The sequence below is a fragment of the Lepisma saccharinum genome, chromosome 16 (genome assembly GCF_977018435.1).
Source record: "Lepisma saccharinum chromosome 16, izLepSacc3.1, whole genome shotgun sequence".
Lineage (NCBI taxonomy): Eukaryota > Metazoa > Arthropoda > Insecta > Zygentoma > Lepismatidae > Lepisma > Lepisma saccharinum.
The window spans coordinates 4,815,115-4,841,044 of record NC_139244.1 but is presented as its reverse complement, the minus strand read 5'-3'; the positions used below and the strand labels follow the sequence as shown (position 1 = coordinate 4,841,044).

The window sequence follows — 25,930 nt, the reverse complement described above, 5'->3', positions numbered from 1 at the left end:
AAGCAATAGGTTTCTTGATAGATTAGAAATTGAGCCAAATATAACACGTGTCGTGAGTTGCATATGCTCACAGCTTATTTGTCTTTTTTTCTGAGTATTGTTATTGTTTTTTTCTGAGCATTGAATCTTTTGTTATTTGTAACATGACTCTGCCGAATACTATTGTATCGTTATCGTTCGAGGAGCTGGCCAGCAATAATTCAAGGCCAAACGCACAATTGCAAAAATTTGAAAACTGTTCATGAGTGAGAATGTGTTTTTATTTACTTGTCAGATTTAAATGAAATTTTAAAGGTAAAAATAAATATAAAAGAAAATGTACAATTATTTATTTGATACACACTTTTTAAAATTGTTTGTATTAATTGCAACAATAACAGCATCACTAAATAAGATTTTCACGAACCATCTGTAAAATTTTGTCCACGGGGACACCCTTGACGTTGTAGCATGGTAGCGTGAGTTGCCTGTGTACCACGAGGCTCCCAAGGTAAAGAGACGTGCGAGTTCACACATGAGATTCGCAGGATTCATTCATAGAAAAATATGTTTTGTTCAACTAAATATATCAAACATTTAATACACTTGTAATAATAAGGATTTTCATTATCAGCTAATCATATTTGTCATGTACAAGTTTCATCGCTTTGCATAAATGCCTAAATAATAATGAACTGAATACGAATGCAAATCATCTCTGTTACTATTTCTTTTGTCGAGAAGCGAACAAAAATAACCAACACTCGAAAACCACAGATAAAAAACTTTCCTTCGGCAAACTCGCAGATTACCTTCACATGGCCAAACTTCGCTCTGATTGGCTGTTGTACAGAATCTAGTCGAGGAAAGTCAGTTGCAATTAGAACATGGCCTATTCCTCAAAACCAGTCAAGCAGCCAGCCCGGCGGCCATGATTTTCACCCAGGTGGCCAGTTTAGTGCCAAGTAGGGCATTCGTACTGGAAATCCAGTTCCGTGGGATTCGGCCTTTAGTTGATTAATTCGAAGCCTACTGTAGGCATAGAATTACTTTTATCTGGCACGGGGCCTAGGGCAAGTGCCCACGTTGCCCCTCCCTAGGGCCGGCTCTGGTTTAAAGCACTAGTTAATGGATAATGTCCAATTAAAATTTCTTGCTTACAGTTTACCTAGTATTTGTGCGTCTCACTGCACGGTTGGTGTAATCCACAGCCACCGTTTTCGTGATGATTACAGGCAGCGATTCAGTCCAGTCGTAATCGATTCTGCTTCTTTCTCTCGAAGGCGTCACCCCAGTCGGGCTCTCACGCGAGACGCATTAACCAATATTAACATTCTTTGTCCAAATCAAAAAGCTCGGGACTCAAATAAAGAAGGAATCGGGGGCAAGAGAGAGCGGATTTGAAACGAAAGAAGCAAGACAAGGATTCTCGAAATTTCTCGCCTCTTCTTTCCCTCCCCGTGATTGCAAAATTCCTGCCTTTTGCCCTCCGCTTCTTCCACGTTTCCCTTTGATCTTCAACAAACGCACTTTCACTCTCTCTCACTTTTATTGGCCTGAAATATTTAACCTTCTTCTCTGGGTCTCGAGTTTCTTCTTCTGCGAGGTGCATTCTGGGGGAATCGGAGATTTCTCGAGTGGGGAGGAAGGTGCCCAGATGGGATTCAAGCTTTGGGCTTTTGTGAACTAACTTTGGATTGGACCGGAGAAGAAATTGTACGCTATACCTTCAACGAGTTGTGATTGGACAGTGGAGAATTGCAGTTATGTCATAAACTTGCTTCAAACAGACAAGTCGAAATCTTTACGCTTGAACTACACGATAACTCGTAGAACACTACAGTCTTATCTGGATGTACATATGTTTACGATAACTATTCACTTGCTGTGCAGTGTATTTTTCTACTAAGAATCTCTGTACTGATTTTCATTTAAATAAAAAAATCATTAAAGTGTTCCACTAATGACTTCATAAACCCACACTCCTCAATTTGATGACGTAATTTCTTGCCAGATAAACTCTGTTTAAAACCAGTAGTAATTTCATAAATAATATTTGTTTTGAGGCCATATTGCCAGATATTTTAATAAAACTTGAAAAGGATAATAACCACTCAATTATAGGTAATAATTATGATATTCAGGATTCAATATAATTAAATAGAATAAAGAATATGTCCAAATTAAAAACAGCTCTATTATTAACTGCTATAATTTTTATAACAGGTTGTAAAAGTAATACAAAAAATACATATGAAAAGTGAAGATTTATTACCGGAATATGTAACCTTAAATGTGGAGACTTTAAATAGTTCAAAGGATAAAACTATTAGAATAAAGGCAAAAACTTTTAAACTTTCCATTATCTTCTCCACACCTTTCATGTAATGCCTTTTTAAGGTTCAGAGTTTTGTTCTCCTTGATAGTTGAAGGGGGGAATGAGGGGAAATTCCCCACTCTGGTTGCTAGTTTTTTGCACTTCGGGGGAAAGGGAGCACTATATACAGATATCGCCTGTCAAATCATTTCTCTTTTCTGTCGGAAAGCATACCAGAATCGATTTTATGCTATGTAAAATGTTATCATGCTATTAGAGACTCCAGTCAACCGAAGTCGTAATTTTCAACCAGTCCCCTTTAAATCGTGCATGTATCAACATCCATACATATGTAAATGTATCACATCCTAAGAAGAATACGATTTTTTTCTCTTGAGTCTTTAAAACTAATATTTTAGAAAACCTGTCGCTCCTTCCAGTCTCCCAGAAGAAATCATAATATAAGATAAACAATAAGTAATGCACTACCGTCTACCATAATTGAATGGAATTTGCTATGAAATATATATTGAAGGTCCCGGCACCGAAGATTCTGGGTGCGTTTCCCAATCTGAGCCCCACTCTAGTTCATCGTCGAGATTAGCCAAAAGTGGTAGAAAACAAGAAAATAAGTAAAAGAATGTTGCTACTCTTGTCTCGTCATCAACCATTCTAACCACTAATAAACCCAACTAAATGGAAACGACTTGAGCGCACTGTGCTACCTGCATTTGGTGCAAGGGGCATAAATCTTAATCGTAAACCTCAGCTAGAATATCTTCAGGGTAGACTTCCTTCTTAATTGACGTTCTGGATCTGGACTTCCTTCTTTTTCAGCTTTTTGACGATTTATGAATTCATATATCCTTTAATCTCCTCCCTTGCGGCTGCGATTGGAACGCGCCAACACTAACTGGGTACAACAGAGTGTATACTTGGTGCCAAGCGATTGACACGCGCAACCAAAAGTGCTGTGGGGCGTCGATTGGAACGCGCCGCCGCTGGTGTAAATCAATCATACAGATTCAATATCTGTTCAAAGACACAAACTTGTATCAGTGCTTTGACTTCTTTTAATTTTCATATTAACTTACATATGATCACTACTTTAATTTATCGCGTATATACATTAATTTATTTCTTTTATATGTATTCTTTATCTTCTTATAGTAGATTCTATTGTTTTTCATCTTTCCAATTTGCTTTGTTCTTATTTATAAGGTTATTCACATATATTATGCTAATTCTTAGTCTTGCACACCTGGTGCTGCCATCTCTGTTCCGCTTTGGCAAACTACATTACTTGGTCCTATTGGGTACGTAACAACTGCAGACTTTACGATTTGAAAATATTAATTGTCGTTGCTCTTATCCGTGTTACCTAAAAGCAAGAAAATTAAATAAAACACGATCTCTTCATTTGAGCCAAGAGATACATGGATGCCCTCTTTCTAGACAGCCTTTCATAACAACTCTAAGCGAGTGAACTTGAGTTGATAAAGCCTCAAAAGAAAGAAACGTACCAAAATTGGAAAAAAGAATCCACGAGATCGCCCGCCCTTGCAGTTCAACTGCAAAAGAGGTGGGGGGAAGAAATGGCCGCTTCCCTCTTCAGTCGCCGTGAACAAATGAAGATCACCAACGGAGACTCCCTCCGAAAAGCCATAAGCGAAAATCTACTTCGCCGCGTGTTTAAGCCGATAACGTTCTCTGGACCAGCGATCATGTTTATTCAGACTTTCTTCCGTTTCTCTGTGTTAGCGGGAGGGCGGCTGCAAATCTTCCCCCCGCCCCTGCAGCGTGAACTGTCCTTCAACAAAAAATTCAATCTCTAGGGGGTCTGGTATAATACGACAGTCCCCGCAATAAATCGACTTTGCATTTATGTTCTTTTATTGATTCCCATATCCTGTTTTCCTCCCGTCCTATCTTCTGTGTACATCCAGTGACAACCCCCCCCCCCCCCGACCCCACTCCTCCCCTTCTTCGGATGGGACATCCAAGATCATCCCCTCGATTTTTTTTTTTCGAAAGAGGCGTTTTATTTTTATGGGATTATGGCCCCTCGTCCCTTTCTGGTCGACCCCTCAGCACTTGAAGAGCAAATTTTGCCGAAGTTTGAAAAAGTAACAAGCCACTACATGGAATAACAAGCACAAAAGTGTGCTTTTATAGAAAAAACGACAGTAGTTGACAGAGAGTTGAATTTGCACCAATTACATACACGCAAAAAACATATCTAGACGTACAGAGTTTGCACAAAATAAGGATACCGCAGTACTTCACCGAGAAGCAATCGTAATCACTAGCTCCTCCAAGCGGACGGAAGACGCAGATCAGTTACAAGGACATGAACAATGTGCAAGTCCTTCTTTTCAAATGTGGACACAAAAAAGGATCAGGCAAATTGTCCACTACAATTTTCTTTTCTATATCCTGCACGTTTTAATGGAATGCAATTGCACTGATGCTGGTGTGCAGGTTGTAAATTGTTTCGTTGGCGTTTTGTTTCAATTCTTGAACTTCACACTGCGTAAAGAAAAGGAAATTAAGTTAACGTAGTGATGGGTAATTTGGCTCGTTATATTTAAGAACTCTACAATATCCCACTTTTATAATGAGTTAGATTCAGTTTTCTCCAGGAATAGAAGGAAATATTTGATTTCCTTGCTTTACGAACTGGGTCAATGTACGAAATTCCAAAAATAAACACATTTTTCTGTGTGGCTTTGGTCGTGCCGCACATATTATGTACTGTCTCGTTGAAAGTATTGTACTGGCAGGCAGATAGCCACATACCAGTAAATCGTGACCCGACTCTATTAAACAAATATTATCTTGGTCCAAGTTAAGTTTTATGTTCCCTTTGTTTCTTGTTTACAAATGAATTGCTGTTTTCCTAATTTAGACAATTTGATTTTTTTAAATTCATTTATGTAACATTAAAATTAAGTGTGTGGAAATTATCAAAAATGTTCACTTTGCTTGCGCAAGAGGCCATAAGAGAACCAGGGGGAAAAAGGAGGGGTGCTTGCATCCTCTTCTGCACCTTCAGATTCCCTCCTAATACTTAGTATACTAATAGTAGTAAATCATGGAAGGAAGCAAGTCCATTTCCGATTATCCTCTGTGATAAAATTACAACTGCAATCATAGAAATTGTCACGAACGATTCTTCCCTTACATAAATTAGTTAAGAAATTGCTTATATTGTATTTTTTTTAATAATTATTATTGTTCGGATACACACCCTATATTTTGGTCGATTTCAATGTGTACGCTGTGTGTGTGTGTGTGTGTCTAGAACAAAAGACTGATATGTTTTCATAACAACAGATATAAAAACAAACATATAAGCTTATATGCGATTTTAAATCAAATAATAATTTTGTTCAAAAGATAGTATTTTAGTGCTGTTTTGGTCTATTTCCTTGCAGAAAGAGTCTAAAAATATGTGAAAGTAATTTCACGCGTGCTACAGGTCGATCGATCAATCAATCAACCTCAAGTATAGAAATGATTCAATGGATAATATTCAGCAATCAACTTCCCCCGCAATTCACTGCGCGAAATCACGCCCGCCACGATATTTCGGGCAAACATGTCAGATCCTGCGTAAAAAACATGCTGGGTAAATATTGTTTGATTTATTGATTGCTTTGCTGTTTTAAGTCCAGTTTGTGTACAGTAAGGCTAATCGGGACTGGACCTACAGTTTAAAGTGGAATCCGAACCACTATGTGCCTCCACCGGGTATCGAACCCGGGACACCTTGATTACAAGGCAACGAAGCGACGCTACCACTGCGCCATCGGGGAGGCCGGTAGGTATTGTGCGTATGGCATTTGTCGAAGTGATCAAGCTATGATTAACATGATCATATGAGGAATGTGTACCTATAAAATATAGCAAATTTCTCGCAGTTAAAAAGGCTTCTCATACGCTTTCGGGCTTTCGTTATAACATGCGAATCTGTTTGCTGACCATGCTGTTTCTTCCCGTGCACTGAATGATGACGTCAAGTTGAATATCATCCATTACTTCATCGTTGACAAAGATATAACACTTACGTTGGTAACCGTGGCTACTTTGTTTTGAGGGGAGAATTTCCAATATCTCATCCTGTTAATTCCCACTGTCTTAATTAAACCGTTTCCCAATTTATTTTCGAGAACACATGAAATGAAATTCCATGTGAACGAAAACTGTTGAATCAGCTGAACAATCTGGATGATAATATTATTCTTCCCTCAGAAGTGACTTTATAATTTACTTTATTTTCCTCGAGTTGTAAAAACAGAGCAAACTATGCTATCAAAAGTTATTTCAGAGGCTGTTCTCCAGCGAAAGACAACAAAAAAGAACTTGTGTTTGCATTGTTTACCGATCAGGGACACTTTTTCTGCCAAGTGACTTGGAAGAATTTTGTTCCATGAGTTGGGGAGAAAAAAGAAAGTGTCTAAACCATAGATCAAGAAACAGATGATTCGATTCCGCTGAGAAAACAGCACGCTCATCTAAACTTCAACCATTCCGCTAGGTGGCAGGAGAGGGAAAAGAGTGTGATAAATGGATTTTTCGTTTAGGATAACTGTTATTGTACTTGTGTGTTACATTTACCCTCGTAGAGAGAAATATAAAATTCAAGGGTAGCTTTTCGTAGAATTTGAGAACTAGGACTGGACTGTAATGTGTAAACAGTATTATTCGTACAGTGGGATGCACAAGCATTGCTCGGCAAATTGTCCATCACTACTTTTATTACTTTTTCTCATGCATTTCCACGTATGCTGGTATAGAAGTTGTCAACATGTTTGGCGTTTTGTTTTAATTTTTGAACCTTTGATTGCACAAAACAAAGAGAATAAACCTGATGATGGACAATTTGCTTGGTGATACTTATGCATCCCACTGTACCTCCAGTCACATTTTCTTCAATATGACATATGGGAATCTTTGAGTATATTTTATGCTCTACAACCGTTGTTGAAATAATTTCGATAAACATACTGTTAGACCCTCAAAAATAAACATGTTTCGAATTTTCCTTCATAGAATGATGTTTTTAATTATCACACACTATTTACGAATCGAATCTAATTTTTAAGCTCTTGTATGATAGCCGATTAACAGGTACAGTCTGCAAAGACACCATTAGGGATTGCACACGACGAGACTTCGCATTATCTCGGTCTCGTCTCGAGTTAATAGACATCCATCACGTTCTCGTCTCGAAAGATATAGTATAAACATGAACAGAGTATCACCACATAAACTTTTGCAGCGTATGGAAGTCATTAAGGTAAACATTTTTTTCTTTGTAATGTTTTTGCGTTTGATGCCTCCTTTCGATACTACGAGCCCTTGAAAAGAAACTGATTTTTATCTTCAATATGTATGCAAACCTCACGGGCTCGCAATTCCACTAATGGATTGATTTTGTAATAAAGAAGCAAGCAATATACGACTCATTTATAATTAATCAGGTAGATAGCTGCTTCGCTTGTCTGGAGAAGTAATAGTAAAGTAATTTTAAGATTTCCCTCCCCCGCAAATATCATGCCAACGTCTTGAGCGACACAGAATGGTTATGGAATTAGATAACGGTCTCACTCGACCGCAAGTCTGTCTTCGCTCATTTCTCGTAAAGCCTCATCTCGATTTTTACAAGGCCGGCTTCGTCTCGGTGAAATCTATAAACACCATGCATGTAATTGTAATGATTTCCATGCTACAAAGACTTTAATGAAAATATGTGAAATTTTCAAAATGGCAGAAGTTTTTTGCTAATGGAGTAAAACCAACATTACATTTTTTTTTTTTAGTTTTTCTGTAGACATTTTACTTCTTGCATAGACTGTTTCTTTCAAACAAATTAAGTCAAACTTTATTTTGATTGAACTCTTAAGCAAGGACGTATTTAGAGGGAGCCAGGGGTCAGGACCCCCCGGAAATTTAATGATAATAATTTTTTTTTTAAATATATTAATGTATCTACGACTTCCAAGACGATGCGAAGATAAATATGAATATTCGTAAAATAATAAATCAGGGACTTTCATCAACTGGAATAACAATCTTTTTCTTGCAGTTTTCTACATATTTGGCATGGTGTAACAACTGATTTTTATTCCAATTTTAGTAGTCTTACTTAAAAATAAGCTAGATAATGAACCATGATTTATTTCTATATTTTCACACCATCTTTTTAGTTACTAGTGTAGTAATAATAATTATTATTATTATCCAATTATTATTATACCTATGGTATTAGTAGACCTATATATACTATTTTATGATGATGATAATAATAATAATAATAATAATAATAAGTGGTGGTAGTTTTTACATGTGGGGCACTTGGCTAGCAGATGAGGACCTCTTCCGAAATATATTTCCACATAAGTGCCTGCTCGTATGGTAAGTTAGCCTTAGCCCGAAATGGAATTTCAAATACCCCACGTCTTGGAAAAAAGTTCCTGCGAAACAAAAGCAGCCGCCCACTTCAGTATTTTACTCTGAAAGCGACGCGAGAAGGATTTTACAAGAAAAGAGGTTTGAGAGAGCAAGGGAGGCGAGTCTAGCGAAAACAAGTGCCCGCCCGCCAACCTGGCAGTCGAATGTCAAGCGGATTCGCAACCAAATATTTACCCTGCAGAGTAAAGATTACCGGAGTGGCTTCAATTTAGTGTCTCCCCAGCTCCCGGCTACTCACATAACGACTGTTTTTAATTATTAATGGCTGACCTGCCGCAGTGCACGCTGGGAAGTCGTTGCCAGTGGAGGGGTGGGGTGGGGTGGAGTCAGGTGAAAAGGCCACTTTACTTCCTCCTCGTCCACTTTATCTTAAAATGGAGAAGGGTGGAGTTGGCAAAAGTCAATAAAAGTCAACAAATAGATGTTTCCTCTCTCTCTCGCCCTCACCACGAGGTTGTTTCTGGTCCTAGGAAGCTGCACAGCATAATACTACAACTTCCGAAATAGACTTCTTGCCATGTTCACAAAACGAGGGATTATCCAAACTTTTTGTAGTTGTATCGTGGCTTTCAGTTCCAAGTCAAACTAGTCACGAAGTGACCAACTATTTTTGCAACTATACTCACAGAGACAAAGTAGTGCACTGAAGGAAAGAAAATACTCACATCAACAAGAGCATAACTTATTGTAAATATTGTTCATTCATTTCATAATTTATTTTCTTGTATTGTAGTATAATATGTTCAACATAACTGGGAGATGTATCTTGTGCTGAATTAAAACAGAAATATTGATTTATTCTGTATGTCATATATGCAATTTAAAAACAATGTAATGAAAACACTCTCAAATAACGCTCACTGAAGCACGTATGATAATCTGTAATATGAACTCTCTAACTGGGCATCAGCCTGTTGGGTTCATTTATGTAAATAAATAAATAAATAAATAAATAACACGCAGCCAAAAGCAGCAATGTAGTATTAGCGTCGATTAAAAACCTACACAAATTCGACTGATAAGGATAATTTCCTATTAAGAGATACCATTAACAGATATACATCCAAAGCATTACATATAATAGAATGTAAGACAAATATAAGGATGAAAATATCATTGTTCAATATTAGAAAACAAAAACGAAAGAAATAAAAAGTAATACTTAATAGATCCATCTCAAATATTCTGTAATTTATTGACCTTTTGAACCAGTTGAAGGAATTTTAATTTGCTACATATCTATTCCTATTTAACATATTGATTTAATTATTCATTAATTGCATTCAATTATGTATGTTTAATAATGTAATAATTATTATAATTTGCACATCGTGTGTTTGTGTGTAAATGGACTCCCCAACCATTATTTAATGATTTCATTCACACACTGCTGCTAGACCGTTCTTCACACGAACTTTACATCTAACATTCTGGCCAGCATGACATTCAAAATATGTTGAGATTTTGTCAATGAATAAATGTACTTGGTGTGGTGTTAAAGTACCTTATTAAAGGTTGTTTTTCTTTCTTTTCAGTGATTTTTCAGAGGAGGAAGAGGTTAGTTTCTACACCCAACCAAACTAAGTAACATTAAGCTGTTCAGCTTCCATATCGGGTATTGCTGTTTCAGATAAGTTTTAAAGAGCAATAGTTAACATGATATTCAGTGCAACTGAAGGAAACTGTTTATTTCCATGATAATTTAATTGAAGGGAAAAAATTAGCTCAGTGTTCACGGTGTGTTCTACAGCTTAAACAAGATAAGAATGTTTTCTCCTTTCGCTCCCCTTCTTTCCTGCCTGTGATTCTGTGAAGTTGTGAACCCTGCGACTACAGCGCCACCGCTCAACTCTTATCTTGATCGAGCTCTTAGAATGTGGACTGTAAGGACGAGCTGTACACTTCGCAACATCTTATTTGACCGCCCTGAAAAATTTCAAAGTCCGGAATTCGTAAATTTGGCAGCATAGCGCTTCAGAGCCAACTAAGAGTAGCCAACTTTGCAACATTTCTTCTTCCTGAATGAAAACGCTCGTAATTTTTTTTTTTTATTCTTTCACATTCCATAAAGTAAAGATACCCTAAAGCAGTAATAAAATATATGAGTAGACAAAAAATGTTAAGTAGAAATACGAATGTTGAAAATATTTGAAGATTCTTCGTTCTGAATTTGAAAATAGGAAAATGTATGTGCATTGTGAAACACTGAACAGGTTCTCATCCACCTGGAAAGAATTGCGGTCACATTTGAATGCAAGAAGGCAAATTTATGATGATTTTATGCGAAATGTTTAGTAAAGATACCTTGCACAACACCAAACGATTCTGCAAAGTGTGTCTTTCCTTGGTTCTTGGCGAAAAATGGTTCGAAACTCCGGCACATGTTGCTTCAACTGAGATGAACGTGTTTTACTGAGCTCTCTGTTAGCAATCTCCTGGAGTAGTTGATTAGTTGACAGCACTTTCGTTTTTTTACTGTTTTCGTCAAGATCGAAACATCGTAGGTTCAAATTCCACCCTTTCCATATTATTTTTTTCCTTTTTATTTACCGAGTACGAAGTGTTCTAATAACGTAATATAATATTATATGATATTGCTGTAAATATTTATGAGATGCATGCTCAGTGGCGGCGATTGGGTTTCAAAACTGATGGGGCAAGGTGGGGGGAGGGCAAGGACAGTTTCTTTCCGTTGGTAGATAATGTTTAGCATAGTGCTGGGTAATCTGCCCCTCCACACTCCATAATCGTCGCCACTGTGCATGCCTCAAGTAATGCTTCTACTAATGTTTTTAATCTATCAGTGATTGGCAGGATTTTAGGAAATACTTTTCCTTTCATTCAGCTGTTATAAGTTAACATATATTAAGAACTTACATGTCAACTTTCTGCATCCGGAAATGCTGGACATAAATCGCAGAAATATCAACAGAAATGTCCAAGAAACGTAGATAAGCATTCTCGTCCAAAGCCGTTTACTTCCCGAAAAAGATGTTGCAAAGAAGCAGGTTTGAACCCATGACCTTCCATTCCATATGCAAACGATGGGTTTGCGAACCACACGGTTCATGTTATTTTATGCACTTGGTTCGGATCCCACTTTAAACTGTAGGTCCAGTCCCGATTAGCCTTACTATGCATAAAGTTGACTTAAAACACCAAATCAACCAATTTATCTCCTTTCAGAGTGGGCCTTCTATGATACTGTAGTCGGCCAGCATCCGAAAATACAGTTCTGCTTCGCGTATACCAGAGAGTAATTGCATTTAATATTGTGACTAATTTTACTTTAAAACTACAGATTAAAGCGATAATAGTGTCCAGAAAAAGAACCTCAAAGTAGATCTTCACACAAAGTATTTTAATCCATTGCCAAACATTTCAGTTAAGAATAATATTATGCCTTTCCATTGACCGTATTTTCGATGGTGAATTTGCTAAAAGGACCATGTCAAGAAATCTAAATATGTAGGTTTTACTAGTAAATGCATTTAAAATGCACGAAACAACAGGGGAGGAGCAAAATAAACATCAAAAATAAGTAAAAATGCAACAAAAACTGTTAAAAATACTGACAAATAAACTAAAAGCCAAAAAAGGCCGAAAAATGAAAAAAAAATGTAGAATAGAAAGTGTTTTCCGGCTCTAACTGAAGGGAAACGGATGTGATATCAGGTTTAGCATTGTTTTTAAGGGTCAGAAAAAGAGTTGATTTTTCATCAACTTCCGGACCCTAATTAGTAATTATAACCATTGAAAAAGTTGGAGGTAGCTTACTTAAAATTTTCTTGCTAAGGGATCGTATCGTCCCATATCTCCACTTCATAATAAAGAAAAACATCAAGTTCATATTTCGAAAATGACTTGGAGTTTTCCACCACGAATATATGTTTTTCATAGTTTGAAGTTCGTTAGTATTATCTTTCAAAGTTTCCATTGTTTTAATTTCACACAATTTTATATTTCATACGTTCCTCTCTCTTTTCATACAGTCTTTGGAAAAAAGCTGAAGTTTCTTGTCAAACGGGGTCTGGTTCAAATTACTCCTTTTCGCTCTCCTGTTCCTACTTTAAACAAACAACAAAATACTTCGTAACTAAACGATTGCTTGTCCAAAACACGGAATTTTTACACAATTTACAAAATAACGCCAATAGACATGTTCATCATTTTTCCCTTTCAGCGTTTCTCGATTTTATCTGAATTCGTTTCCTCATGAAAATTGCCATGAGGAAATTATAGATATGACATTATGTGTGAATTGATTTCTTCAAACTGATAGCTAATCATAACATGACCTACCTGGAGGAAAGGTAGCGTGCTTGATTCTTACGAGGGAGGTCGTAGGTTCGATTCACCACCTAGGCAGGATTTTTTTCAGGAGTATATCGTTGGGTGTAAAGTTTATCCACCGTGCTAATAAGTTAACATTGGTCTCTCTATTTCACGAGGTGAAAGGAAATAGTAAGAGAAAGTTATTTCGATGATAGGAGGAAGTCACGTGCCACGTGGAATGCGCAGAATCAAGTTACATAGAGCTAAGTCTGTAATGGTGGTTTCGAATATTGCAAAGTTAGTGCGGAAAGTTTGTTATATCTGATACTCGTACTTTCTGTTCAAAGAAGACAAACATTTTAGATACAAAGCAGTGAGGAATTAACGATCATTATGAGGTTTTGAATTTTTTGTTTGTCACTCACTATATAAATACTTATTAGTAGTTTCTTATCGAATCGGCCTTCGTCGCAATAACAATTTATTTATGTTAATTAGCGATTTACTATTAGTTTTAGACGCATGGTAAGATGGTGGTGAGGGGATTGACAACAGTCATTACGAAGGAACAGACATAAAATTACAAATCTTAGCAATTTGAAGTCATTAAACGCTCTCCTTCGTTACAGTACTGCACTACATCACTACTTAACATAACTGTATATCTTTTTTTAGTATATCGAAATGAAATAATCAATATTTTAGGTGTCAGTGAAGAACAAACAATACATAACTTAAATAGCATTACATTTGGCATCCTGAATACATATATGTGATTTGTGAATTAATCATTATGTGTGTGTTAACACAACATATGAACAATAACTAAAAAGAAAAGTTTTAACTTTAAATCCTGGAAATCTTCAACTTCTAAGGGGAAATATGCGCAGAAGGGACGTCCCTCAAGTGTGCATCGGATTCATTTTTTAAATATTCTAATATCAACGGTATCTGTTCAGCAAACAAAAAAAAAGAAAAAAAAGAAAGAGGAGAGGGTGGGATTTGAACCCGCGACCTTTCACGCTTGATGAAAAATAAGGATAGCAGCGCCTAACCAACTGTTCTATGTTAACTTAATGACATTATACACTTAAAAACATGTTGACGTTTATGAAGACTCCCATCTTCCTGTGTTTCAAGCACATTTTCTCGACAAGTCGTGTAAAATATATGTTTTTGAGAACTGTTCGATATTATGCAAGGTATTGTAAATAAAATGTCGCATAAACTCCTCACAAATTTGCTTCTTTCTGCAGAAACTTGATGGCAATTTCCTCCAGGTGGATAAAAACTCCGTTCAGTGTTTCAAACCTCCCAAATTTTAAGTCAAGCAAGCAGAATCGTAAATATCCTTCATGGTTCTTTTTCCAATTTATTATTTCTGTTTGATTGTGTTTTATAATAGCGGTTTATAGTTTCTAAGTTCATGGAAAGTGTTAAATTGAAAACCTATCACCGCAACGTTTCTCGTCTAGTGGAAGGACCTACTCAAAGTTGGCTACTCTCACCTGGAGCTGAAGTGCAATGTTGCTAAGTTTACGATTTCGGGACTTAGAATTCTTTCGGGGCGGTCAAATAAGATGTTGAGAAGTGTACCTTACAAATCTTATTTTCTCCTCAGTGTTACTATAGGAGGCAGCCTACTATATATTTTAATTCTTTCACGAATGGGGGCGTATATTGTGATAATTATATTTTATTATTTGTTAAGAATTTGAAGCTTTAAACTTTAATTGTAAGGGGAAAACAATATTTTCAATGCTGGCACAAAGTAGCGTCATCTGGAGCTGTTTAAATGGAAGCTAATTATTGACTTTTCTACCTTTTTATCCAGGACCAGGCATCCTGACACACATGCTGCTACTAACAAATGCACCATGGAAACCAGCAGACGAATCAACTGTTGTGAAATTGTTACCATATACAAGAAGCGAGAAGGAACTTCTTTTAATGTTCATTATTGCATACTGGAAAGGATTGCATAAAGAGGTTTGTGTAATAATTTATCTATCAGTTTTGAACCGAGAGAGAGTCTATTTGGAAAAATGTAGAAGGTAAACAGTGTGTGTAACATCCAATTTTCACAAAATCGTTCATGGAAAGGGGACTGCAGATCCAGCAGTGTTTTCCTAGGATATGCCCTTCGAAGGGAGTGTTGTGAAGGAAAACTTTATTAATCAGGTATTCTTGTATAACTTCTGGAAAAATGTTGATTGTTTGGTTCTATTTACAAAATACCTTTGAAAGAAAAGAAGTTCGGAAGAAAAAGGAGAAATATATAAATTATTGGCACTTTTCAAATCTAATTTTAGAATTGATCACTATGTAGTTAATTGATGGTGGAAAGATTTATATTTTGGAGGCCAGAGCTCACGTTATTTCATATGTACGTGCCCAGTGTGGTATTTGAGGAATTTCTAGGGGGAGGGGAATTCCAGGAACTTCTATCAAAGCATCAATGTATTAAAAAAACAAAAATGAGTAACCAGAGGGAGAATTCCCTTCAACCACTTTCAAATACTACCTTGTAACTACTCTAGACACACGTATATACAGATCTAAGTATAGCCTAAGTTACACGCTTATGTTGTTCAGGAAAGAGGGCACCATTTTAGACTTGGGTGGGCAGATTGAGGTCTCCTGCCCTTAAAAGTCCTTAGGCACACCAGTGTTTGGAAGTAACTAGTTACAAGTAACAGTTACTTTTTGAGAAAATGTAACTAACTAGTTACTTTTGTAAGTAAGTAACTATAACTGAGTTACTTTCTACGATAGAAGTAACGTTTTAACAGTTACTTTGTGACACTTAAATTGCTATGTAAGTATCGTAAATTATTGGCTATTTAGGACTTGAAGTGAGCCGGAATTAAGTTTCTGCTGTGATATAAAAGCCCATCACAAGTTAGACTGAAACGGGAGGACGGGAGCGTAGAATGCCCGTTATGCGGCGAAGACGAGACGAAATTTCACATTCTCCTCCAGTGTAAAGAAACAGGGGAGGCAAGACAAAAATATATCAGGGAAATAAATGAAGATAACATTGAGAATATAATGACAAGCGTTATTAGGGAGGGGGGGAGGCGCAAATAAGGAATCTGGGAACTTTCCTACACTACGCCTGGGTAATGAGATCAAAGAAGCTCAGTGGGGATAGCGAACATGTGTGAAAGGGGGGAGGGGTACTAAATAAATAAATTAATAAATAAATTTGAGAAAATTTAGGAACCACTCAGGTAACAGGGCAAGTATAGGGAAAGATTTCAAATGACATAGTGTTTGTGAACTCCCAAGCAGTGGTGAAGGTGGAAGCAGACTAAAAAGGAGGAAGGGTGTAGGGAAAGTACACGAAAATTTTGCACTTGTATGGTATGTATAGCTGTAACGGCTCATACTGGAAATAAATTCTATTCTATTCTATAAAAGCCCATCCTTTGATTCTTGCAAACAATAGATGAAGAGGAAAAGAGAAAGTTGTTGTACTAAATTTGTCTCCAGCCAGGTTCCAGGAATTTCAAGGATTATCGTATGTTTCATCCTTCGTTTGGTAGATCTGAATTCCAAAGCGATATACACACCTCGGGGTGGATTTCCCAGAAGCGGTAAGATAAGCTTCTAGGAGGAGAATATCTTCCTATTGCTGACAGTTTGCCATTTTCAGTTTTGTGATGTGTAGTCTCTCTTGTTTCTGTAGTTTGTTCCTTAGTGACCTTATAACTTCCCCCTTCTGTAAGCAGCATCCGATAGTTTTTCCCTTTGCTATAATATTGGATTAAGCTAAAAAGGGACGTACTGCAATATTTCAGTGTTTTTACGAAAGAATTCAACGATACTGGTAGTATGAACGAAACTGAAGAAGACGAGAGCTAGCAACGTGATTTCATTTATCTCAGTTCCTGATAATTTACAAAATTGACGTAAAAATATTTCCGTTTTGAATTTGCTTATTTACGATTATTCAGCATTTCTGAAAATTTTTAAAAAACTTATATTTTGTTAAGTGCTATTCGGTTAAGATGTAAATGAGAGCCTATTTCCTTGAAATGACAGATCTCACCATTATTATTGATACAACAGTGAATTTACAGCACTCAAGTGGCAAAGGAACGAATCGGGAAGACCCTAGCCATCATTTTCGCTTCGCTTGTTTATGTAATTGTCTCAGACAGAACTGAAGGGGGTAAGTTTAAAATGCCATTTTCACCTTCCTTGATAAAGCACAATTATAGGCTACATTATCATTTTTATAATTTTCTTGTTCATAAACACTTAAAATTGTACAACATATTTACTTCTCTCTGACACACCATTTATGCGCAACAGACACCCCCTTTGCTAGAATAAGACGTGAGTGATATCTCTCTCTCTCTCTCTCTCTCTCAACTAGGGGTGTGCGGAATCAAGAAAAGTCGGGACAGGGATCGGGGGGAAAAAAATCCCCGTCCCGATCGCGACTTCGGGAAATGACTTCCCGACTTTTCGGGATCCCGAGCAGTCGGGAAATATCGAATTGTCATTTTAAAAAGTCGTTAATTCTCGACGTTTTTTGCATTGTAAATGTTTGGAACTTATCGGAAATTGTTAGTTTTTGTACCAGAAATGCAAAAACAATCACGTAAGGTGAAAATCACGTGTATAATTCGAGATTTTCAGAGCTTCGGGGAATTTGGAACAGTTCCCGTCCCGAAAATTTCCCGACTTTGTCGGTAAAGAGCGATTTTTTCCCGTTCTGAATGTCGGGATTTTAAAAATTTCCCGTCCCGATCAAAAACAAATCTGTCCCGCACACCCTTTACTCTAAACACACAAACACACCCTATACCAGCCTATACAGTGGAACTCTGTAACTCTGGAAGTGGATAATGTTTTGAAGCTCATACATAATCTTTCAACACCACTGAATTAAAACACGAGGTATTTTATGTTATAAATATTTTTCGGTTTCAGCATACGTTCTCAAGTAGCATTAGCGAACAAATATCATTACTAAATTACGGAAGATTCTATATTGAATTCATTCTCGTGGTCAGTTTCTAAAACAAAAATGAATTATGAAATTATGTACACAGTAATGAGCCTCAGAGATATTGTTGTTTATTGCTATCGCCTTGCATTCAATAGGTTTTCTGGTGGCAGTGTGAAATCTCACTTTAACCTGTAGGCCTAGTCACAGCAGCTGTTCTGATCGTAAAGTGGCCTTGAACTTTTTTTTGTCAGGATACAAACTTAAATGGGCAATTTTTCGTCAACTATTAAAAAATGTTGTCCCATATTTTTTAAAAAATGTTTTGTACAAAGCTTATTTTGAAGTTAAATGACTAGTAAAACGGAAATGTTCGACCCCGTAAATTGTAGAGATAGCACCCTGCATCCCTTTAGCGGGCACAAAGAGACACACACACATACGTGAGCAGCGAATGAGAGGAACTGGTATGTCAGATGGTTTAAAATCATGCTATTTCTATACAGTTTCTGGAATCCCCCCCCCCTCTCCAATGGACATTCCTTAAGTACAGTAACGATAATAAATATAAATTTTATTTAAATATAAATGTATGAGTCACGGTAGATCAGTCGACCTCCGTGGCTGAGTGGTTAGCACAACGCATCATATGCCAGGGGTCCCGTATTTTAGTTCGGTTCGGACATGGATGTTTATGTTTGTCCCAATAAGAATACAGAAAACAGAAAATTGACAGACGTGAAAATTGAGAAAATGTGAATAACTGGGGATACTATCGCATGGTTTTCTTAAAAAAAATAATAATAAAAAGAAGTCGTTAGGGTGCCTGACTACCATGCGAGAGACCCGTATTCGATACCCGGCGGGGGAGAACCGGTATTTTTACCACCTGTTGAAGCGGCTCAGGCGCCCACCCAGCGTAGTGTAAAGTGGGTACCTGAAGGTAATTCCGGGGGTTAATGACGGCCAGGGGAGTGGTGCAGATCACATCACCCCCACCTTCGGCCATGATCAAGAAAGTATGAGGTCCTAACTCCACCCGCCCCATACGTCTTTATAGCGTTGCGCAAAGCACAGGAGAGCACTTTATTTTGTAATAAATATAAATATACGAAGACTTATGTTATGTACCAGTAACATAAGTAAAAGACATGTTAGTCTTCACAAAATATATTATAACAATTAATGATCGATTTGTGTAATTTGGTTGGAGGAAAATTTTCAGCAGAAAGTAACTGTAAAAGTACTAACTTACAGTTACTTTTGAAGTACAGGTAACTGTAACTGAGTTACTTTTTAAAATGAGTATAGGAGAAGGTCTAAATATGGGCGAAGGTTTAAATATGGGTTTTGGAGTTATCAGCGCTCCCGGGTGCTGCAGCCTGGCGGAGGCTATTGGAACTAGTTTTCTGTCAAGGACAAAGGTTGCGGCGCCAATTCGCAACAGAAAGTGGTGGTTAGTTTCGACCATGGACCCTGTTATAGAATTGCGACCTCCGAAAACTTATTGCAGGTATGTTTTAACTCAGCGTTTTCTGAATTCTCATTTGCTTTGTATAGGTTATGATATTAGCGGTACATAAAACAAATGTGGGCTTTTATAATGCCATGATTTGTTTGTGAAATATGTACCACAGAGAGCGAAAATAAATTGTTTTTCTTAATTTCGATGTTTTCCATTCCGCGTGATTTTCAGAACAACAGATTATACATAAATATGAATTTTATAATGTTTTAGCGCTAAATGACTTGTTTTTTTAAATTTTAATTGCTTTTTGTGATATTGCCACTAGTAGCCCATATTTAGACCACAATTTTGAAATACATCATTTTACCATTTTTTGGAAATTGCTTTTTTTTAAAAAAAAATGGAGACCTTCTATACTTTAGCATGCTATTATAATATTTAAGTATATATTTCATAGATATGCATTTTAAAGACAGGTGCTTGATATATTAATTTTTTTCCTCCGAAAATGACAACATAAAAAGGGGGGCCCATATTTAGACCTTTTCCTCTAACTATAACTGTTACTTTTTTAAAATGAGTAACTGTAACTTACTTTTTTAGGCAAGTAACTGTAACTTGTTACCATTTTAAAAGTAACTTTCCGAACACTGAGGCACACACATACAAATATACTGGGACATAACTGCAAGGAACCATGTAGTTTGATACAATTATTTGACTCATCTTAGGGGATCAACAGTTAGGTCAACAAGAAATTATGTTTGTGGTCAAGAATTTTTGCTTTTTTTAATATTTTTTTTTAGTATAGTGAATTTACATTGTTATATACCAGTACTGTGAATTCATAAAATTGAATATTTGGAAATCTAAAATTGTATTGATTTGTTCACTTTGTTTCTTAAGAATTAGTACATTCTTGTATCTGTTTTGTAAAAATATTATACTCCTCACAAAAAGTTTTGGATATTGTTACGTTTGACAATAGGTGATAGACATGGCCTTGGAATGCAACAACACATGGTATCTGTCTGGTGGACGTTCTCGTCTTTTTGCCGACATATGCCTATCACATTACCTAATATTCCAAACTTCTTGTGTGTAATATTACAATATTCTAAACTTTTTGTGAGGAGTGTAAATAAAATGGTAGCCATTCACCATCCAGGATAAAGTCTGAAGCATTAAGTTTTATATGCATTAATAATTAAAGCAAGCCTAAATGTCTTGTTAAAGTACAGCTTCAGTTTTAATCTTAACGAGCTTGTGGTAGAGGTTTTTATTGAATAAAAAATATGTATTTTGTTAATTTCCAACTATACCTATGGGGGTGATTAAATAAATGTTAAGAATAAGGAAAAAAAGCAATAGAAAAAGTCAAGAATTTTGGATTTGTTATTTTCCATAACCAGGAACAGATGCTTGTGTTGTTCATGTAGATTTGTTATTTTACTCCCTCCTGTCGCTTTTATACCAATTTTTGATGAATGAATGAATAATATTCTTGAAGACACACTGCCAAAGAACACCTGTGCCTGCTCCAGGACTCAAATTCACGTTCCAAAGCAATGTGTCTGGCTGTCAAGTGGTGTGAATTAGCAACATTAATAAAATGTTTGTGCAAATTGTGCAGTGTATTCAAAATCCACATATGTCACACTTCAAGAAGCTCTCCTGCAAAGTCAGTACAAATGGACATACAACAACATAGTATTCAGTCGGCAGTGTGTGAAAAGGTAAGTTACTATACCTCCAAACAGTAGTGTCGATTATTTTTTGTTTTTGCATATTTTAGTTTTGTACACAATGTGCATTTCTATTTCTAGGTTGTAAAAGCAGAAAAAGATGATGATGTGGCGTTGAAGGCAAAGCATAGGAATCCATGACTCATCTCTATTTTCACCATGAGCTCCACAACCACAGATGTAGGTATGCTACTAGAAATTTAATTGCACTTTGTCTTGTGTTAGTGACCATAGTGTGTAAAACTAATAGCCAAATCAATAAAAATCAAATGTAGCAGTTGCGTAAATACATATTGCAGGATGGAAGAGATTGATGAGGAAGCCTGGCTCCTACGTAATCAGAAAATTTTATTGATCACATTGATTAATTTACACCTAGGCTTTAAAATGTGTTGAGTAGGGTTACTATGAAACAAAATATTGCTACTACTTTCAAATACTATATTTTTTAATACGAGTGTTTTGTTGTGTGTGTAAATTTCCCTGGGCACAAGAGTTTGCTAATCCAGAAATTTAACCCCTCCCACTTTTAAGCATTATCATTACTGATACTAAAACAACTTAATATTGTGATGAGAAAACTATTTTTATTCCACCATATCTGAGTTTCCAATATTGTCCTGAAAAGTATGTAACATTGACTCGCTGCTCGTTCTCATATTGGTTGGCACTAATTTTTCTGTCAAATATCTTTTTCATCTGAAAGTTAATTGCAATTTGTCAATTTTAAGCTAAAGAAATTCCATAAGCAGGAACAGATTTTTGTGTTCTTCATTAGTTTTGTTATTTTACTCTCCCTGTCACTTTTCTTACCATTTTTTGAATAATTGTGACAGTCAAGATGAATGATTGAATAATATTCTTAAAGAGACACTCCCAAAAAAGAATGTCTGTGCCTAAAACAGAACCCTAAGGCTTTCAGTGGTGACACTGAAAGTCGACTACTTAATGTACTTGGCCACAGAGGAAGGAACAGTTTTTATTTTTCAGGACTGTGCCCAAAAAATGGGAATCTCTCTGAACCTAGCATGATGCGAAACTTAAAGAACCTTTGAATGAAGAAACTAAACATTTGATATATAATAAATCATATCATATATGGTATAATGTATTGCATGAGAGTAGCAGAGATATTGTTTCTAGAAGACAATATTTTTACCACTAGCCTCGAATGCCTCATCAAAATTCGTCATCATGTGTAAACTAAATTCTGTGGTCAAACAACTGCCGCATTCATTGAGCGACACATCATCAGCGTACTGTATATGATCCTAGACTGTCACCTGTAACTCTTCTTTGCTAGTAGTTTCTCAGTTATCTTTTTGATATTGGCTAAGCTTTATTGTTGTAACCATGGACAACTTGCACCGAAACAAGAACATTCACCATTTGGCTACACGTTAGCTTTTGAACAGTATTTTTAATTTTCATAATTATAACACAGATTTAGGATGCCAGGAGCTTTGACACAATATACATTGCATGCGGTTACATATTTTGATTATATGTATATGATATACACACATCTGCTCTACACGATATTAAACAGGAGTGTGTGTAAAAAAAATATAACTTTTGAAAGACATTATGCCTTCTTGCAACACCATCCCATCAAATTAAACACTTACATACATCTTGAGTTTTGAGATTTAATTCCACTTTAAACACCAATAGGCTAATCGAGACAGGATCTACAGTTTAAAGTGGGATATGAATTACTCTGTGCCTCCACCAGGTATCAAACCAGAAACCCCTTGATTACAAGGCAATTGCGTTACCACTATGCCATCCAGGAGGCCCAACACATGTTTTAAGGGGGAGACATACACCAATATGTTCTACAGAGACAATACATGTCTCGAGATTTGGGGGAAGGGATGCCCGTCGTTTCATTATCATATTCTCTGAAGGTCCATAAAGTCTTAGGCAAAAATAAAAAGACTTTTCAGATATTTGTAAATGATAATAAACCCTCTTCTTTTGCATTCAGAGAATGTTCAGCTCCAAAAGCCACTTCGTTGGCTGCATCTATATAAACAGGACACTTGGACATGTACAGCTTCATATTTACAACTTTAACAGTTGCAGTAGCGTGCAGTGACCATTGAGATAGCCAAAGCACTGAATATATAATTTTTAAATAAACAATAGTAAATCAAGGGGCAGGCTTGCATTGATAAAAACACTGCACGCCACTGCTTTGCGGCATTTTAGTCTTTCATGGGCTCCGCAAAAATGCCTCTCGCCACATTCGGGGAGTTTAATTATCCTGGGAGTTATGCAAAATTCGAATTGCATTCCGAAGCAGTGCTTCAGTAGCTTACCTTGTATGCATGCTACTGACTATTTGGGAAAATAGGTTTCCTACTGCATGTCTATTATTACCAAGAAGGAAACAACATCTTGGGTGCAAGGATGATCAAGTTCCTTGCTATGCAATTCCCCTCCCCCCTTATTCTACAGATAATTTATTCCCTGGTATTAATCTTCAGAATGATTAGTTGGTTGGTTTGGTGTTTTAAGTCCACTTTATGCACAGTAAGGCTAATCGTGACTGGAACTACAGTTTAAAGTGGGATCCGAACCACTATGTGCCTCCGCTGGGTATCGAACCCGGGACCCCTTGATTACAAGGCGACGACGCTACCACTGCGCCATCGGGAAGGACCTAATCTTTAGAATGAATCAATGTTGATTCTATGAGGTCCATGCCAGATTGATTAGCATATCATGTTCTAAGTCAGGGTTCCCTTCAAATCCCAGGTAGGGCATGGACATTGTTTTGTTGTAATCGACCAAAGAAGTAGAAAAAAAAGTAAATATAAAATTACTGAAATAGATAATACCTTGCAAAAAATGTCCCAAAAGCAGTGCCACCAGAAGTCCTGGATTCACCCACCCTGGGCATGGGTGTTCTTTGGGAGAGTCCCATCATCAATTTTATCATATCATCACTCATCATCATCCTTGCGATTAGCCAAAAGTGACAGAAATGCAAAATAACAAAATCAACAACATCATCCTTTAAAAATTAGCAATATTTACAAATAATGATGGAATACATATAAGATATAACGACTATTTAAAAACCCTTTATGCTTCTCTTCTTTTATTCCTACAATTAACTCCCCCCAACCCCACTGAAAAAAGTTTCTTGCTGGTCTTCGTGGTGGAGTGGTAAGAACAGCACACTACATTGCCAGGGGTTGAAGATTCAAATCCCACCCTAGCCATAGGTGTTATTTGTAAGTATCTGTTCATCAATTTCATCATATCACCATTCATCCTTATTGTCGGAATTAGCCAAAAGTGACCTAATATAACAAAATCAATCAATCAAAAATTTTCTGTGTGACCTGGACCCAAATTTCTACTTTGTGAATACACAGAAACAAGATGGAAGAATTGTGTAGCTGAATACAAATAGAAAAACCCACTTCATTAATAATAAATTACTTAAAACATAAATAAAATATGGCACTAAAGTAGTTGTTGCCAGGGCCAGGAGGCCTCCCCGAGTGGTAGTGTCGTCGCCTTGTAATCAAGGGGTCCACTGTTTTAACCAGATATAATAACAAAAAAAAAATAGTCATGGTCTCATTAAGAATTAATTATTTAGGTTAGACTCTATGTTTTTCCCTTACATGAAGGTGAGTGATGGAAAGTGTAGAGATATTTTGCACCTGAATATTTCTCAACACAACAGACACCGATAACAAAAGTTGATATAAATAACTCATGTATGAGGCATACACGAATGTGGTAACAATTGAGTAGATTGGGTATGGTTTTATTTGGAGGCCCGAGAAATTTGATGATGAATCAGTATTTTCTTATATTTTTCTATGTTTTTGTTATTCCACTTTTTATTGGTTTTGTGTAGATGTGACGTGATGCAGAAATACATATCTTGCATTCCGACTTCTGATAAACAATTTTTGCCAGTGTCTTGATGTCGTGCACCATTACCCAACCACATTTCACAATTACCCTCTTATGGGGTGCAAACAATTTTTAAAATTAATGTTTCAATCATGTTCTCTTGAAAGAAAATGTATGAGCAGATTGAAAGTGCACTAGTTGAAATTTGTATGAGTGCCTGTGTAATTCATTTATCTCTACTATTATTTTTTTTATTTAATCAATTGATATTTTTATATTCAATCCATATCCATTAAGCTTACTTGTAATCAACATGCATTCCATTTTTGCATTGTAATAATCACCCAGACAAGGGTCTGTTGTAAGAGCGGTCTTCGAGACCGAAACATGGCCGCTCTAATAAAGACGATTTTATTATCATTATTTATCCAGAATTTTCAATCAAGGGGGTGTAAAATCAATTTTGAGAGTATAAAGGCATATTTAGCAGCAAAATGACCATCCATTGGACTCTTGTGCAAAATTTTATGGGGGGAAGGGGTGGTAAATCTCTGACTGCGTTCCCACCTAGGAGTAATATATCATTAGATTGCACCTTTCCTACGAAAAGCTCACTTGCCTAGACTCATAAAAACTGAAAATTATTTTTTTTTACTTGAATAAGGTCACTCAATTATGTCCATTCTATAAGTGTACATGCATGTGTAGGTTGTAAATAATATTAATTGTGCATGTAAATTAACAAAAATGTTGGCAATAATAGTATTGAAATGTGTAAGGGAAGTGGAAATATAGTATTTATCATAATGTAGCATTTAATATATTTT

At 36.4% G+C, this 25,930-nt stretch overlaps 1 long non-coding RNA gene across 1 annotated transcript in view; it reads left to right on the top strand.

Moving 5' to 3' along the window:
• The window catches only part of LOC145999865 (uncharacterized), a 320,014-nt gene extending 309,625 nt beyond the window's left edge, over positions 1-10,389 (top strand). The window contains exon 3 of the long non-coding RNA XR_014443444.1: positions 10,309-10,389. This is a non-coding gene — a long non-coding RNA (uncharacterized LOC145999865). The remainder of the gene's footprint in view (positions 1-10,308) is intronic.
• Positions 10,390-25,930: the final 15,541 nt, after the last annotated feature.